The following is an 18,279-nucleotide window of genomic DNA, read 5'->3' as shown; positions in this document are numbered from 1 at the left end:
TTTCACTCATTCAAATAAATCCATTTACATCAGTAGACCTTCCCAGGTGAGTATGAACAGTTATTTCTAAAGTCTTCAAAGTGACCCATACGTAGGAGCAAAAATTGAGTATGTATTTGCTTCTCTTAAACTGTATTGAAACTGTCAATCTGTACCAAAACCATGTCTGAAATATTTTCAGTTAAATATGCCTCATCTAGTTCATTACTAACTTTAAAATGGACACAATGTTTTTCTGTCCAGAGAAGCACAAGGTATCAGGAAGAGCTGCTCTTCTGTTGTTGGAACTTGGACATAGTAACATCTAAATAGAAAAGTGAATGATTCCTTATAACCACTGATGAATGTGGTATTCTGAAGAGAATGGGGAGTTGTAAATTAAGAGGCAGTGGTCTGTTTAAATTTCTTGGCATTTTGTTAAGAAAAGACCCTGTTTAATATGGCAAAATCCTCAAGTTCAGTGGCAGATTATACAGAATGTAAGTTTCTTCTAAGGAAGAAAACAAAAAAGGCAGCATTAAAAATTGTAAATTTTAGTTTATTTAATATACAAGACTGTTATTATTATAACTCATTTTTATCTGGAATTATTTACTTTAAGATCAAAAAGAAATGAAAAGTAATGAGTCATAAAATAAGAAATTTAATGTATATTGTCCCCCTATTTAATTGTTCTTTTCAATTTTTTTATTGCTTTTATTTAATAATAATGTCTACTAGTAAAAGGAGACAGCTATCAATGAATTTAAATATGTGAATATTTGCATATTTTGATTTCTTCTTGATTGCTAGTCACTTAGTTTCATTTGATATTCCAGAGTTAAGCATGCAAACCATCCAAATGGGATTTAGTAACGATAAACTCGGTATACAGTTCATAACAGTTGAATCAGTAGAGTTACCATTTTTTAATGCTAGTAATATTAAAGTTAATTCAGAAACTAACTTGTGTGAAAATCTAGATTGCTGCATAGTTGAAGTTCCTAAAAAAACAGGGATGTAAATAGTTGAGGATGATAATGTATGTCCTGAAATGTTATGATTGGTGGTAGAACAACGATTTTCATAACAGAAAGTAATATCTCTTGAGGCTTATCAGGCATTCCTCTTCATTTGGCTTCACTTCCCACTTTCTCAATTATTATTCTTTTTATAGTACACTTTGTTGTTAGATAGATGACTTCTATCATAACCTTTTGCTGGCCGTTTCTTTCTAACGTGTGGACTGTAGGCTGACAGTGCCCATTTTATTAATACAGAAGTACAAAATCTGTTTTCAAATGAGTTTTTGTTTTGATTATTTGTAGACTTTCATTGTTGAAAAATTTTCCTTGTGGTCATGAGTGAAGACAGTCTGTAGGTGACAAGACTGTTTTTGCTGGGAAGCAAACTGGAATGTCTTTTTTCACCTCTACCATATTACTTTTGTGTACGTGTCTGATTAATCAGAATTTCTTCTGTAGGGCACATCAAAAAATGTTGCATCTTTGCTAAAAATCATTCTGTTTGCTAAAAATCATTCTGTTAGCCTTGCTGCCTTTGTTTCCTGGTTAAATGTTCTTTCAGGAACTGGATCATTGCAATTCTGGCATTTCCATATAGTTTCTCAGATCTGCTCTGCTGCCCTGCTGCTCTAAGGATTGTGTATTTTTTGAATCCTTCAGGAGATTGAATGTAGTAGTATAAAAATAAACTGTAAAAATGCTACAGTTTGCATGCAGTATGAATTGTTGATAGTGATGGTAATTACTCTTCGCCATGACAACAGGTTCATGCAGTTAAATGGAGATATAGCCATCTGTACAAGATTCTGAAAGCACGAATCTGAATAATGGCTTTTAATAGGTGCTTAATAGTAAAACTGGATTTAACTTTCCCAGACAGTTAATAAATGCACTGTTTGGAAAATAAATGTATGTATCAAAACCAGCAGTTTGTGTTCTGCATTTTAATACAGAAGTTGCCTTTAAAGCTCCTTTTCAGAACTTCTGATAAGGCTTTCCAGAAGAAATTTTTGTTTCCCTTTGAAAATAGAACCCCAAGCGGTCATTTCACAATGCCACTTTCCCAAAGGGTAATGATCTGAAAATTGTCAACATATTTTATTAAGTTTTATGAAAATAAATATTTTCTGTCATAGTGCAAGAAAGGAGTCTCATAGAGTAGGAAGCAGATTATAATCGTTAACAAATCATTCACTAAAATTAGCTATTTTTTTCATTAATCAAGTAACTGGGGTGCTGAAAGGCAGTGCAGATGGGGAAAAGGAAATCACCCCATGAAATCACTGAAATAATGTAGAGTTTAATAAAATCAGTTACACCATCTCAATTTAACTGATGTTAAAATGTTCTAGCTTTGCTCAAATCAAATTAATTCTGAAGTATTTCAGAAAGTCAGTTGAATATTGTTGGAAACATTTTTCATTATTATTCAATTATTCTTTTCAAAATAAACATAATATTATCCCCAGACTTGATAACTTCAGTCTAATTTATTTGCAGATTGGAGTCTTTGTGTTCAATTCTAGATGGAACTCTATATTCAGCAGAGAACAACAAGCTGATTCTGAGCTACTTGTTCCTGCATATGCTGTTTCTAAAGTTTAAAAGTTCATCTTTCCTAATGTTCATAATGAGATTTACTGGGGAGCTGTATTGCAGCATTTCAGCTTTTTACAATAGTTTCCATGTTCACATGTATGTCTTAAAAGATCTTGTATGTTCCTGCTCAAATTTGAAAGAGTGACTAGTTGTACACAGTATTCCGTATCAAGTCTTCCGTTCCTAACTAATTATACACTAATTATTCCATATCCAGTAACATACCTATCATACTGAGAGGGTTTAGAATCACTTTATGCATATATTTATATAACTAAATATTAATTTGAAACCAAACTTAGGCTATGATACGTCTTGATCAATACATGAAGGCTGTATCAGTTCTCAGTGTAATTGCCCCTCTATTCTTTCTCAGTCATTAGTTTTTACTTGAAGTTTGCAAAAAGACCTTTTCTATTTAATTTTGTTTTAAAAGATAATCTTTTGTGGGTTTCTGTAGTTTTCTTGTTTGCTTATTTGGATGTTTGAGTTTGTTTTCCTGGTAATTACTACTTTATATAGTACTTCTTTGTATGTTTTTTTCTTCTATTTTTAGGATTTTATCTACTGTATTTATCTTTTCTGAAATTTGTGTTTGTTCACACAAACATAAAGTTGCTGCAACTTTTTCCTTAAATGCAGATCTCTTTTTTGTCTTTCCCTTTCTCTGACTTTTGCTAGATTGAGAAAAGAGTAATGTTTTCTTCCATAATTGAAAAGATTCTGGATCTTCAAAGCTCATAATTCTATGCAATAGTATTTGCATTCTTTTTTGTCTTCTGAAAGATTAATGCATATAATTGAAAAATTTCACTTTTAAATTCTTTCTTCATAAGTCACTTATCTCTATACTGCATGTATCTTTTTATACTGTGATCCTGTAAGCATATGTGTGTATAGTTAGTTCAAATGATTTGCTGGAGATAGATAAATATGTTTTAACATTGATAAAACAATTTCACTAGAAACAGAGCTGGGTCTTTGCATACCTTTGCCCAATGACTAGTGTGTGTTCAGGTCCTAATTCAGAACATGGGCATTATCAGAATGTATGCTCTTAATAGTTATGTAAAGCCTGTTCTGCATTGGGTATGTACTGGTCCTTGATTTGGTAAATTATGTTAAGCACATGAAACTAATGGGACATGAGCATATACTTAACGCTGAACTGTAGTCTTTAGTACATACTGCTTTGCCCTATCATATTCCCCACTTGAATTATGCATGGATATATATGGATGGATAGTCATATGTGAATAAATTGGTAACTTATGGTAGAATATGGAACTGTATGAAAGTATTTAGATTATGCCATCTGCTTCTCCAAGAGGAAGTAAAAATACACATTTGAATTGTCCATTTGAAGTAGGCACAGAGATCCCAAGCTGCTGTGTTTGGTCTCCTGATGTTAACTGCGCATGGTTATAGTAAAGTCAATGATCAGTTCAAAATATAATTAATGAAACAATGGAAGAGGCCAACCACAGGGATGAATCTCTTTTCCCACTAACTAGCAATAGGACAAAGTAATGGCTTTAAGTTGTGCTAGGGGAGGTTTAAGTTTGGATACTAAGAAAAAACTTTTCTAAGAAAGAGTGGAGAAGCGTTGGAACAGGCTGCCCAGGGAGTTGATGGAGTCACTGTCCCTGGAGGTGTTCAGGAACCATGTAGATACGGTGCTTAGCATCATGGTTTAGTTGGCATGGTGGTGATGGGTTGATGGCTGGACTTAGATGATCTTGGAGGTCTTTTCCAACCTTAATGATTCTGTGATTCCAGTGATGATAAACTGGGAAGGTAATTGTTGGAACCATTTGGGGTTTATTTGTAAGTTCTGCTAACTGTATAAGAGTTCTGAATGAGAGTAAGAATAGTTTATCTAAAATGCAAAATTTAACACAGAACATAGAAAGTCTTGATCTGAGCATGAACTCTTTGGCTTTCTGATTTTCACCAAGGTAGTGTAATTCCTTGCAGAAAATCCTGTGAAAACCTGTAGGTTTCTGTTAACAGTGAGAGCCTGTTATTGTTCATCTGGTGGGTTGAGGGGATGTTTAAGATCAGTGTTTTAATTTGTTGTAAGGAAATTGTGTGGTTTAATACCCTGAAACTAGATGTAAGTGATGAAAAAAGTAATTACCTAAGATGCGGTTGGTTTAATCTGAATTAATTTCATATTTGCATAACTATTAAGTATACATTACATTAATTAGGCTGAAGAACCAGCTTGTAATTCAAAAATCCTATACTTAAAAAATTCTATGTAAACACTGCTTTTGGAAATCTACTTTTACTTTTAATGTAGTAGCCAGTGTGCATATGTGGATAAAACTGTGGAAGAGAGAAAAATGTAATTTCGAAAGAGCCAGAAATATTCACTCTCATTTCATTCAGAAATATAATCAATTATATGCTGTTTAAACCTTCACTTAGGCTTTACAGGAATGCTGCTGGATGCAGCATACAGCATATTTAATTACACATTGTAAAAAGAAACTGTTAAAAATACTATTATTTGTGATTCAGATGAGTCACTGAAATTCTGTATTAGATTGCTTGTGGAATAATGTATGAGATCTGAACAAATTCTTGTGGTGTGGGGAATTATAAATATCTCATATTAGCTAGTACTACAGGTTTGTATCTCAGCTGGACTGATCCTTTCTATTTTTCTGGTGCTGAGAAGCTGTTAGAGTCACTTCAGGTCACTAGATTCGGTTTACCTCTCATAGGCATTATTCAACTTCTGCAGCATTTCAGTTAATGTCAGCATTTATTCTGATATTCTTAGACTAAAAATTCTTGTTGCCGTTTTTCACTGTGTTTTTTGATTCATTTCACTTTATATTTAGTAAGGTTATATTAATAGTAAGGTTTTATTTGGCTTGATACTTTAAGCATAATATTTCTGTTTCTAGGCATTAAGTATTCACTTTTACAAACATTTTTGTTCATGGAATTTGCAAGAAGTTACTTTTTGTAGATCAAATTACTATAAGAAGGCATTTGCAATGTATAGTTGTTACATATCTATATAGCAGTTTGAATAGAGTGCATTCAGTTGCTTTACTCCTTCCCCAGAATATTCACTGCTCTTTATTTCTCATAGCAGCATGCATTCACAAGGTTGATTCAAATGTGTTTCATATCAATTATTCATAATTTGTTTCTTTTTTTTATGGTTGAAGCTGTCTAGTTAGTCTTTTTCATTTAGGAAAAAGGCTCATCTTCTAAGTGTGGAATTTTAAATGTGCTAAATTTTTTGTAGTTTTGGAGAGAAGAGCTATGTCTCGGTACAGTAGAGTTGTTCAGGTAACTTTTGGCTAGAAGCTCAAAAATGATTTTTCTAGTGATTTTTTTAATATACCCATAAAAATTTTAGATCTGGTCAAAAGTGCAAAAAGCTGCAGAGTATATGACTTAGTGTTATAGATACTGAAACAAAGAGACCATTACCGGGTCACTGTTCAGTTTCTATCTGGAAAATAAGTTCTAGAAAATGAGAAAATCAGACAAGGCCAAGTAATTAACCTTAGTTATTGATAAGGTGAAATGGGTTAATCTCATTTTAGCTGTTTGAAGCATTCAGTCCTGTTATGACCTGGGCACCTACCTTGTAAGGAGGAAGTCAAGATTATGGGAAGCTTCAAAGAAATGTCTCTGCTTATTCACTTGTTGAAAGAGTAATGCATGCAAGGAAAGCTAAGAATTGTACTTAGGTTAAAAGAAAGTGGCGAGAGATGACCCTGCTCTTCTAAAATTTCATGGTGGTAATATTAAATGATTAAGTTAAAATACAAGTTTGCATAGTACTGCCACTCCCGAGGACCCATGTTTTTTGCATGGTATTTTGCAGTACAGTATTACTTGAATTACAAGATCTAGAGGCAGTTATAGGATAAGCTTTGTACTGTGCTGACTGCCACAGTCTGTGCAACTCCATCCTATAAACGAATGTGTGTATGTAATTTGCATTGAAGACTGTATACTTATACTGTCATCTGCTTGAAGTATATGCAGCAACTGTTTAGAGAATTGGTAGAGAAGGATAGGAATCATAATTTCCCTCATATACCTCATTTTCTTTGAACTTCTCAGTAGTTTAAGTTGTACCTAATCACTTAAGTTTGTGCTGTTTTTGCAGCTGGATTCATTCTCACCATTAATGCTTTTACAAATGCTTCCAAAAGTATTCTTAATATAAAATGGACTTGTAGACCAAGTAGAGAAGCCTTTTCATGCATTCATAGTAGTGTGTGAGTTATGCTGCAGGCAGAGGTAAGAGAGAAAGAAAGTAGTAAACTGCGGAGAGCTGTGTGTCCCCTAGATACATCCCTAATACATTCTTCCACTGTGGTATCCTCTGTAGGAGTTTTTGTGGCGCTACAACTTACATGGTGTTAGTTTAGTGGAATAGATTGGTATAAAGCATATTTCTATCTCTGTCTGCAGCTAGCTATTCTTCTGATGCAATGTTACACCAAAGTATCCTGGAGCCACTTGAGCCCAAGTAGTCTGCCAACCTGTTGGTGGGCTTTCCTGCAGCGTGATGAGTCTGTACATATGAGGACTATCTTGGAAATACTTAGTGGCGCAGCTTGTATATAGACAGCTTGAGTATTCATGGAGATTCTCTGTGGTTCTTCCTTTTATCTAACAAAGATGCGCTGTAGCACAGAAGTTTTAGTGGTCTTTCAAATCTGCAGCATGTCTGAGTTTCCCTTTTTAAAAGATTTTGATGGAGCTCTGAGCTAGAAGGTAGTCTGGTGGAGAAGGTATATCTTCAAACAAAATTTAACCTTTATAGGCGGATTCTTACAAAAATACTCTGTGGGAAGATTCTAGTATCAAATGTTATCTGTTTTCCCATTGGTAGTGTAGTTGAATACCTCACAAATTTAAGAGTTGCTGCAGTCCAGACATCAGCAATCTGACTCATTTCTAAACATACAATAGGAAGAAGTTTTTAAATTAGTAATTTAAATACAGTACTCTGGAGATGCTAGAGGAGATTGGTAACACCGAATGTATATAAAACGATACTCTTTTCTAGAGGTATGGATGATATCAATATCTAGTTTTGTTTAGCTAGGTTGCATCTGCAATTGTGGCCTCCCTTTTATAGCAAAGAACAGCAACAAGAAGTGCTAGAGTAATGAATGGAAAAGGAAGAATGATTATGATTATTAGGCAGGTTAAAATGCTGACCTGCACTGTGGGTAACTTTGATGTAACCTTGTGAAAGTCACTTCTGCTTTATTACTTCAGCCTCTATAACATGAACTAATTATAGCATTTGGGATAAAATTTCACCTATGATTGTAAGGTACTTAAATCCTGCAGACACAAAGACATTAGTCCTATCTTGGTTGATAGTGGAAAAACGAAATAAGTTTGGGAAACCAGTACAGTGGAGGAGAAGATAGTACAGTAGTCAGAGCGGCTTTCTAGAGATGAAGCTTCAGACAGGCTGAGGAATTAACAGCATGAATTAGGTATTACGATGCAGATTCGCATTATTGATTCAAATCTTGATCTGGATTTGTAGGAAAAGCCAATCCTATCAATTAAATTATAAATGGATGCCTGGTCAAAGATGGATATATGTGAATGTTGTATTGCATCTGTTGACCAAATGGCTTAAAACTTGAATAGAGGAAGTTCTGTACTAATATAAGAAAGAACTTCTTTAAGGGAGGGGATGGCAGAGCCCTGAGACAGGTTGCCCTGAGAGGTTGTGGAGTCTCCTTCTCTGGAGATATTCAGGACCCGTCTGGATGCCTACCTGTGCAGCCTGTTGTAGGGAGCCTGCTTTAGCAGGGGGGTTGGACTCAATGATCTCTAGAGGTCCCTTCCAACCCCTACAATTCTGTGATTCTGTGACTGTTGGATGTGAAAGAAATCTGCCTGACCTTATTAGGCTAATTACATCTAAGGTTAATCCCCATATCCTTTCATAAAGTATGAAACGAGAGGAATAGTAGGATGAGATTAAGAGTGGAAAAAACAGGCTAAATGTGAAATTTGGAATGAAAATATTTGTGTGTGCTGTCTGTGGTAGTTTTTTTCTATTCCTGATTTTCTGTCCACATGTCTAGTTTTTTTTGTTGTTTTTTTTTCCCACCCCCCTGGCTCTGAAAGAAGTATGTCCTAGGTTTTCTTTCCTTGGTAATAATTGCATACTTGATTTATTTTTTTTTCTGTTTTCTCTGTCTGCAGTGGCCCCAACAATATTCACTTGGTATCCGTGTAGGTTGTAATTTATGTAACTTGTTTATATTTTTTCTTGAAGTATTATAAATAGGATCTTGTGTTTTACCCACTTTAAGTTAAGAAGAGAGGTACTGAATGTAGCCATGCTTATAGAATTTTTTAGAATTCTTGTATCTGAAAGTTAAACACCAGTTCTCTCTTAAGATGGATGGAGAAGAGCAATAGTACAATTTTTTTTGCATTTATTTTTTTCTGTTTTCTGCTGTTTTGCAAAAAAACGCAGAAGCACAGCGTAACTGTGGTCAGGTAAAAGAGGAAAAGCGTGGCAAAAATTGATTTTTAAAAATATTCTGATGCTAAGAAGATGAGATCACGTTTCACAAAGTCATTTATGAAGAATTATGCGTTTAAGTTTTGAGAGATGTTAGTTTTTCTTAGCTTTGAGATAATAGTTGTTTCAAGTACGCAAATTATATTCTAAGTTTCACTGAGGTGTACTTATACACGTAGTCTTATGTGATTGCTTTTCCAGGCTGTGGCTGCCTTTGTTCTAGCAAATATAAAGGTCATGCCAGTTGTATTTCAGTGTTTGTTCCCAAATTGGATTTTTTAGTGCACTTTTTTCACTTTTTTGCTTCTCTGAGGGGGAAGGTTTTCCATGCTACACAGATTTTCTTTTTTTAATTTTTTTGAATTTGAAGAACATAGGAGATTGTATTCTTTCAATATAATTTTGTTTTATTCTTCTGGAGTATAACTTCATAGTGTCTTGAAGTTCCAGGCAAGAATCAGTACTCTGCTGTGAGGCTGTCTTTACTGACCAACAGTTCATAATTAGCATTTTCACTGTAAACTGCTAGAAAAAATATTTAATGGGAATGTGTAATTAGGGAGAAAAAGTGTATTGTGGAATAAATGTGATTGTAAAAAAGAACTTATTTACTGATTAGGTGACTGGTTTGAACCTATGGTCTCCTCTTAAAAATAAACCACCCAAAATAAAGAAAAAAATGTCCAAGTCTGAAGTAGCTGCGGAATTGGCACTGCTTGTATTTCATTCACATAGAAGCTGCTTAGTACAAGCTCTGCCTAGTGTAAGTTTGAGGGTAGGTCAAGGAAATTTGTAGTAGTGTATAATATAACTTACGATGTGAACCCTGAACTAGGAGACATCTAGATCCAAATGGACTTCATACTCACTGTAGATAAAGAAAGAGCAGGCATTAAAGGTGCTTCTGAGGGCTCTCAAACATATCTGTTGAGAGTCTAGGTGTGTGATGCATTAAAATGATATGCTCAGACTTCATGTGTAGTAGGGAAATAGAATTTTAATTATTCTGATTTAAGTATATATTTTTCTCAGTAAATGACATTAATTTAGACTGCAGTATTTCCTGATGCTGAAATAATTGAATTTACTGTTTTATTATGAAAACCTGAGTTTACTTAATCATGGTCGATGTTTGTTTTCTCTGGGTAACATTATTTTAGAATGTGCTAATTGCTTCTTGTAATCTTTGTAATCTATAAATATTAAGGTTCATGAAATGTTAATAACAGTTGATAAAAACAAAACGTGGAAAAATGAGCAATTGAGTTAATCAATTTATACTGATTTTATGATTTCTTTGATAATTACAAGATTGTCAAAACATCAATAATGTTTCCTGTTGAACTATAGTAGTGCTAGGGTAGTTTGAATATTCTATACAGAATAAATAAGATTTTCCTTCAGTTTCTTTGCATATGTGGTTTAAGGCTATTTTAATTAAAACTGAGATGATAAAGTCCTAAGGATTGAAATTATATGCTTAGGACATCTGAAATGTTTGAGTTTGGTGATTTGTCGAAGTGTGATTTTTAGGTGCAAACTCCAAATCAGGGTTCTACAATTTCAGGAATTGTTTGAAATAATGTGATTCAGTCCAGGGGTTATTTTTTTTGTTGTTGTGGTTTGTTTTCTTCCCAGTTAAAAAAACAAAAAACAAAAACAAAAACGATCCTTAGCTTCCATACTTTTTTTTCAATCACTATGTATTCACAATTCAGCTAATGGATTGAGCAGTAGAGTTGGGCAATAGGATCTCAAGGCTGATTATTCAGTATGTTGACACTGAAATCTAAATAGATTTTGGAAATGTTCCGTGAGCGCCTACGCTCTTGTGGTAGTGTAAGTTTACATATGCAAATATGTTTAAAACACACTGGAAAAATGCAGATTATCATCATTAATTAATTTGCTGTTCTGAAGATCTATTTGAAGGAACTTCTGAGTTTTTACACGCCACTGTCATTGGCAGGAACTACTGGTAGTCATCTTTCTGATGTTTCTGATTTCCATACTTTAAGATTATTCCTTGCTTCATATGACTAACCCTGCTTCATATGAAAGTTGGTAGTGTTTTCCTTCTAGCCATGGATGTAATAATCATACAGTATAACTTAATAAATGTAAATGTTTCTCAGAAAACCTTTTTACCCGTGGCTCGGAAGTGATTAAAAAGTAAATAATTCAGCAAAGTGTAAAAGTAAAACTTCGTTTCAATGATGCTGATAATCTAGAAGCTTTTTGTTTAGTATGTACAAAAAGCATTCTTGTAATATGTGTCAACACTTAGGAGGGGCTCAAAAAATGCAAAATTTAGCACTAATATTGAAAATAAGATCTGCTTTTCTTTTTAAAAAAATACAGAGGAGCTTTCTTACCTAATTGAGATAGGACAGAATGTCATAAATATTTTAAAAATCTAACTCACACCAGCATCGCTTTGCCATTCCACAGAGTCTTATCTGTCACTGACAATACCGTGACTTCAAATTGTGTAGAGCTGCTGTGGGAAAGACTGCTGCATGGCTGTTACTGTGTTCTGTCACGAATACACTGCCCTGAATTTAAGCTGGCACAAAGATCCCATCCACCAACCACAATTTCTTTGGAATTACTTAATAAGGAAGTGGTTAGGGTGTAGGTGCTGTTTTTTTCTAGTTCAGTGCTTAGCATTTATAGAACCATTAGCAGAGATTTTTTTAATAATAATGTGGATGGCAGTAACATGAGTTAATGCTTTGGTCAGTCTGTGCCTGTCATTAAAAATGTATTGCTTAATAACTTCTCAGATGTATGAGATATGCAATTAGCCTGGTAATTTTGCATATTTAGTCTCAATTCAAAGCATTCAGTAAAGCAGTTGGTTTCTTGCAGATCAAAAAAAAAATTGAAAGCAATTTATTTTCATACATGAGAAAATTCAGTATGCTTTGGTTATCTATGTATTGAGTTTATTTTGGGGATGTAATTAACTGCATAAAAGGCCAGTTGGAATAGTATCTGTTTCTGCCTATCTCTTTATCAGTGTGTTCAGAAGTGAATATCAAATTATCTACATAAGATATCATACTTAGGTCCAGAATGTACTTTAATTATTAAAAAAAACCACAAATCTCTACAAGGAAATATGCACTTTTGTTTTTAAAACATTTTAGTCATCTAGAGATCTGCTCTTATTGTTGTGAATTTTGTTTGTAGGGGCCATTGTCTGAGGTTTTTCTTGTTTTATTTTTTGTTTTCTTATCGTGTAGTATAGGCAAACTGTTGATTTAGCAAAATATGTATAAGGGTTACTTTCTGTTTCTGAAAATGTTACTTTCTGATAGCGTAGTGTGGATCAAATAAACTTCTCTAGTCTTTTTTTGTTGGTGGTGTTTTGTTTCTGCTTTCATTCAGAGCAGAGAAGTGGGATGAACACCACATTGCTTCTATTGGTTGTTCTAACATGAGAGACTAGAAACCCATTATTTGTATTTTCCTGATTATGACCTTGTATTTTGCTCAGACAATACAAATTGCCTTCTTCAGAAAAAGAAACTAAAAAACCTTCCAGCCAGTTTGCAGAATTGCGGCATGACCATCTCAGGAATATAAAATAGAATTTCTAGTTGAATGTGTTAGAACTTGAAAAAGCTAATATATTTACTGTTTCCCACCTTTACCTAATAAAAGTAATGCTCATTTGAACATTTCTATACATTTTTATATTAGATGTGGTTTGAAACTGAAGAGAAGGGAAAAAGACTCTGCTGAATAAACTCCTATCATGCCTTTATTTAAAATGAGATGCAGAATCCATGTTTTTGTTCCATGTTACTAAGAATGTGGTACGAGAACTCTCTCAGACAGATTAGTAGTTTCTTCTTCTGAGCTGACAACTTATCTTAGGACTTTCTACATGAAAGATGCAATTTTTTCTGTTTTAAAAAAAAAGCGACAACCAAGAATCATTAACATTTGATACACAAGAATAGTGTAAAAAAAGTGATCCAGAAACACTTCAGAAACTATTCAATTGCCTTGTACTGACTGTAGCCCCCAGCAAATGGAACAAGTTGTAGACTTCTTAGCTGAGTGTTCACTTGAGTCTGCTGGACCATATACCATCCAAAGCTGCTCCAAGGCTAAATTGTTATTATTTTCATTAATTACATAAAAACTAAGAGTGAGACCATTCCCATTATTGTTTCAGTACTTCATTTATAAGTACCTTGTAAAAAGGACTAATATTTAACGTTCAGACATGAGAATTTAGCTACTGTTTCATGCGCCATGATAAAGAATGAAGAGAGAATAAGCATTTTTTTTTTTAAATGGGAGATGTAGGGGGAACCAACTATGTGAAACAGAAATATAAGATGTTTATGTATTTACTCCTTTCTCCTTCAACCCCAGTGCTCAATGAACTCCAATACTAAGAAATGCCATCTTTTAAAAAGTGTTACTTAGAAAGCTGAGAGTCAAGACTGGATATATTTATTTCAATGCGTTTGACCTATGGGTTATCTTGGAAACAGAATATTAAAAAAACATTCAGAAGTGTGTTTGTGAATAATGTCTGTTCTAGAAAGTTTTTACTGTTCTCCAGTAGTCCTCCAGCTGCTGCCTCTAGCTTTGGATGGTCTGAGGTAGTTATATTCATGAAGATATTAAAACTGTTTTATATTTCTCAGTAAATCCTATACTGCCAAGAAATTGCTGTGATGAAAGTATCATAGTCTTGAAGTTGTTTTTGCCTCCTTCTTGGTAACTTCCATTTTTGTACTATAAATCTTACCTTCCAAAACTAGACAAAGTGAATTTTGCTTTGTCTTGTAAAAATATATATACATATATTATATTTTTTATAAATGAAAGGCCACTGATTGTTCAGATCCTTTGCTTGGAGAAGATTTTTTTCAAATGTAATTTAAACGGTTTAGGTTTTTTTTTCAGTTTTAAGCATTTAAAAGCAGAATATACGTCTATATATGTTGTTTTCTTTCACTTCCCGTAATGTAATACATTCACAGATGTGTTTATCTGTCATCCCCATTTCTAAAGGTCTTTCAGTTAGGAAGGAAGTACTGTAGAATTTCTTTTTAAAGTCTTAATAATGTTCAGCATAGATATCTTACAGAGATTCACCTTCCTTTTGCACAGAAAGATGATCAAAACTATTTTGTACTATTTTACCTTTCAACTTTATACAAATTTTAAATGTACTTCAACTCACGTAATATGGCACGTATGCTGTTTTTTAGAGGAACATGTCTTTTGAAATGAGTCTCACTTCGTCATCGATGCTTAAAAACTACACGTCAGAAGAATATTTGTCCTTATTTGCAAAATCTTGTCTAATTTCCAGATTGGAATAGATTTGGGCAAAACTAGTGTGTACAAAAATCAACTGCAGAAGGTTTAGCCATTACTGGTAAAGATTTGTGCCTGATTTGATGGTGTATCAACTCTTATTTCTTATATGAGTAGTCCCGTTGGTTGTGAGAGGATTAATTGTGCGGTCATCACAGTAATTCTCAGGGAGCTAAGATGGGAGATCTAAAAGATACTTATTATGAGTTTACCAAGGGCCATCTTTTTCAACTGATGGTGTAACTAAACGCATTCATAAGAACATTCCTTAGCCATAGGCAAAGTGTCCCTAAAATACTTGTACAAGTTGAGGATTGCATAGCATAAAAATATCGGGGCCTATCTGATGTACTTCATTTATTTATTTTTTCTCCTCATATTCCTTCTCTCTGTTCCTTTCATCTCACTCTGGAGGAGTAGTGAGTACAATAACAAAGAAAATTAATCCTTCATAGCTGTAATGTCAGGAGCTGTTATCTTGTGAGATAATCAAGTTTGGGCCTGGTAAGAGTTTAGAGATCAACAGTATAAGAAAACAAAAGAATAGGTCTGAAAAACTGGCAGCTCTTTTCTTGTCAAGCTATCATTTGTTTTTTTTTTTTCAGCACATTCTGGTTTTGTATGATTTTTTAATTTATCTTTTTAAGGGACATTGTTTGGAAAGTAAAAATCAAGAAAATACCATTCATCACTGAATGCTTGAACATACAGCAATTACAACATTAATTTTCTAGTTTTCATGTTGCATAGTGGATACAGCCTTTTTGTAAGCACTTGCACGTGTAAGATACTACTTAGCATGCAATAATGACGTCATTCAAAATAAGCTTACTTCTTGCTTGTTGCAAATACAATGTTTTTGTATGAGGCTGGGTAATTAAATAAAGCAAGCAATACCCTGCATTTTTTGTGTGCTGCAGTATGGCTGAGGTTGGTATTATTCACTGAACTTCTAATGTTGAAATATTATGCTGCTTTTCTTTTCCTGTTTTGTTGAACAGTATTGAACAATGAGAAAGCTAAAATGAAATTCAGAACTGAAGAGCTCTACATCTTTTATCAGTATAGAAAAGGTGGACATAAACATAGTTATCGAGGCCAGATTCATCCAAAATCTAATGATTTGGGTGGTTACCAGTAGATTCATCTAGCCCATTGTCAAGTCTCCTCCTACAGCTGCCTATAGTAGGATATATGTATCACTCTCTGTGATATGCTCCTCGAGTTTGAAGAGATTTGTGGTCACAAGTCCACCTCATGGAATATCATAGGATACTTAACAGCCCTTGTTAAATGTTCTTGCTTTCATTAATTCCTTCAGTTGCCTACCTTTCAGTATCCATCTAATGTTAACTTTTAACATTGCTCAAATTCTCTGGCAGAATTCCAATGTTTAATTACTGACTGTGTGAAGAATTGTTGCCTTTTATTACTATTAACCAAATCCCTGGGCTCCTCCTTTGAGTGTATTGAAATAAGTTATCAAAACTGATATAAGTTCTTTAGAAAGATAGCTCTTAATGCCTCTTTCATAGCCCGAATTAAAAAAAAAGTTGGAAGAGTCCCTGATGGCCTAGCATTCATTTGCTGTTTCTGAACAGTTTTGAGACTGTTGTGTGAATTTTCCAAAAATAAATAAATAAATCTTATAAGTACTCTATATTTCATTTTCACTGATTGATACGGTTTCCAAGGTACCATTATCCCAGGTATTTATACAACCTGGGGGAAGAAGTACTTGAAAGCAGCCCTGTGGAGAGGGACTTGGGGGTCCTGGTGGACGAGAAGCTGGACATGAGCCAGCAGTGTGCGCTGGCAGCCCGGAGGGCCAACTATGTTCTGTGCTGCATTAAAGGAGGAGTGGTCAGCAGGGAGAGGGAGGTGGTGGTCCCCCTCTACTCGGCTCTTGTGAGGCCCCATCTGGAGTACTGTGTCCAGGCCTGGGGCCCCCAGCACAAGAAGGACGTGGAGCTCTTGGAACGAGTGCAGAGGAGGGCGACCAAGATGATCAGAGGGCTGGAGCACCTCTCCTATGGGCAAAGGTTGAGGGAACTGGGCTTGTTTAGTTTAGAGAAGAGAAGGCTCCGGGGAGACCTCATTGTGGCCTTCCAATACTTGAAGGGAGCGTATAAACAGGAGGGGGATCGATTGTTTGTGAGGGTGGATAGTGATAGGACAAGGGGGAATGGTTTTAAGCTGAGACAGGGGAGATGTAGGTTAGATATTAGGAGGAAGTTTTTCACACAGAGGGTGGTGACGCACTGGAACAGGTTGCCCAGGGAGGTTGTGGATGCCCCGTCCCTGGAGGCATTCAAGGCCAGACTGGATGTGACTCTGGGCAGCCTCGGCTAGTGGTTGGCGACCCTGCATTTGGCAGGGGGGTTGAGACTCGATGATCTTTGAGGTCCTTTTCAATCCAAGCCATTCTATGATTCTGTGATTCTATGATTCTATGATTATCACTTGTCAACCCTTGAATGAGTCACAATCGAAGAAATTAAACTAGGCAATTTTTTTTTCCGTGTCAGAAATCTAAAGAGTGTGAATTACCTTCAAAAGCACATCAAGAAGAGTGCTACTCCTGACTTCACGTTTCCCTCTCGTGTAACCCCATATAACCTGTCAGGAGGAAGTTTGCCAGCGTGTGCACAGGTGCTGCAAATTCAATAAAAGGAGACAGGGGAGGGTGACATTCACTGTTCCCTCCTGGCAGATCCCACTGCTCTGTGCACTGTGCCAGGCCACAGGGGGAATGAGTGGCAGGGAGATGGTGAGCAGCTGGAAAGCTCATCCGGTATCCCCATCAAGGTGTGCGCCTGCTCCACCTCCAGCTTCATAGAGGTTGCTCTTCTGTTACTTTCACAGCTCTTCCCAGAAGCTATGCTGATGTTAAGGGATTTGTGAAAGGGAGTGGAAGTTCAGTGTAAATAAAAACTGCTGACTTCATTATTGATGATGCTGATATAAAAAAGGTATGTTGTCACAGCATTTGTGACAGTTCTAGGAGTGGATGAGGGGAATGGTTAGCCAAGATTTCTTCTGTAGGCAGCAGCTGGGAAAAATGGTTCTTGGAACCCAGTCAGAGTCTCCAGAGAAGTGGGTTAGTCTGGCATGAAGGTGCCTTCTCTGAATAAATGTAGAAAGGATTTCAGGTCCTAATCTTGTACCCAGGTTAGTTCTTTTAGAAAATTGGCTGTAGGGTTACTGTTATCAGGCATAAGCAAAAGTGCCTGGAGTTAAATCAAAACTGAAAGCTTCTTGTTTCTGCCTGAAAACAGATCGTCTGAGATTAGCAAATGTGGAGTTAGGTTTTTATGAAAAGTGTGCATGAGACAGATACTGTGTTGTTTCAGTAAATTCAGCAATGTAAAATGATCATACGTGTTTCAAGAGTGATTTTGGGATGCCTTAGAATTATACATCTTTCACAGTGCACTAGATTATTTGGCATTGCACAGTGTGGTTGGCTAAATAACAGATCTTGGTATAGGTATGAGGCTGAATTTGGCCTGTGACATGTGCAGACCCTCTGCAGTACATAAATGCTGTAACACTTGCTAGACATTTGGCTTTCTACTTCAGCTCCCAAAGTCTGATCTAAATCTTTCCCTCAGTTTCATTTCATAGTTATTTTTCTGCCTGACATATTTACATGGGAAGAAGGCTTTCATCTGTCTTCATGAATTATGCAGACAGCTGAGTTATCATGTGAAGGTGGAAAAGGCTTTATGTTCAAAGACTTTACTGGAATCGTATGCTATCACTAGAAGCTCTCTCACTGGA

At 35.3% G+C, this 18,279-nt stretch overlaps 1 protein-coding gene across 1 annotated transcript in view; it reads left to right on the top strand.

The window, feature by feature from the left end:
* The window catches only part of MARCH1 (membrane associated ring-CH-type finger 1), a 236,126-nt gene that overhangs the window by 147,041 nt on the left and 70,806 nt on the right, over positions 1–18,279 (top strand). The window lies entirely within an intron of this gene.

Source organism: Numida meleagris, chromosome 4 (assembly GCF_002078875.1).
Source record: "Numida meleagris isolate 19003 breed g44 Domestic line chromosome 4, NumMel1.0, whole genome shotgun sequence".
NCBI lineage: Eukaryota > Metazoa > Chordata > Aves > Galliformes > Numididae > Numida > Numida meleagris.
This window is presented reverse-complemented; position numbering and strand designations above follow the sequence as displayed.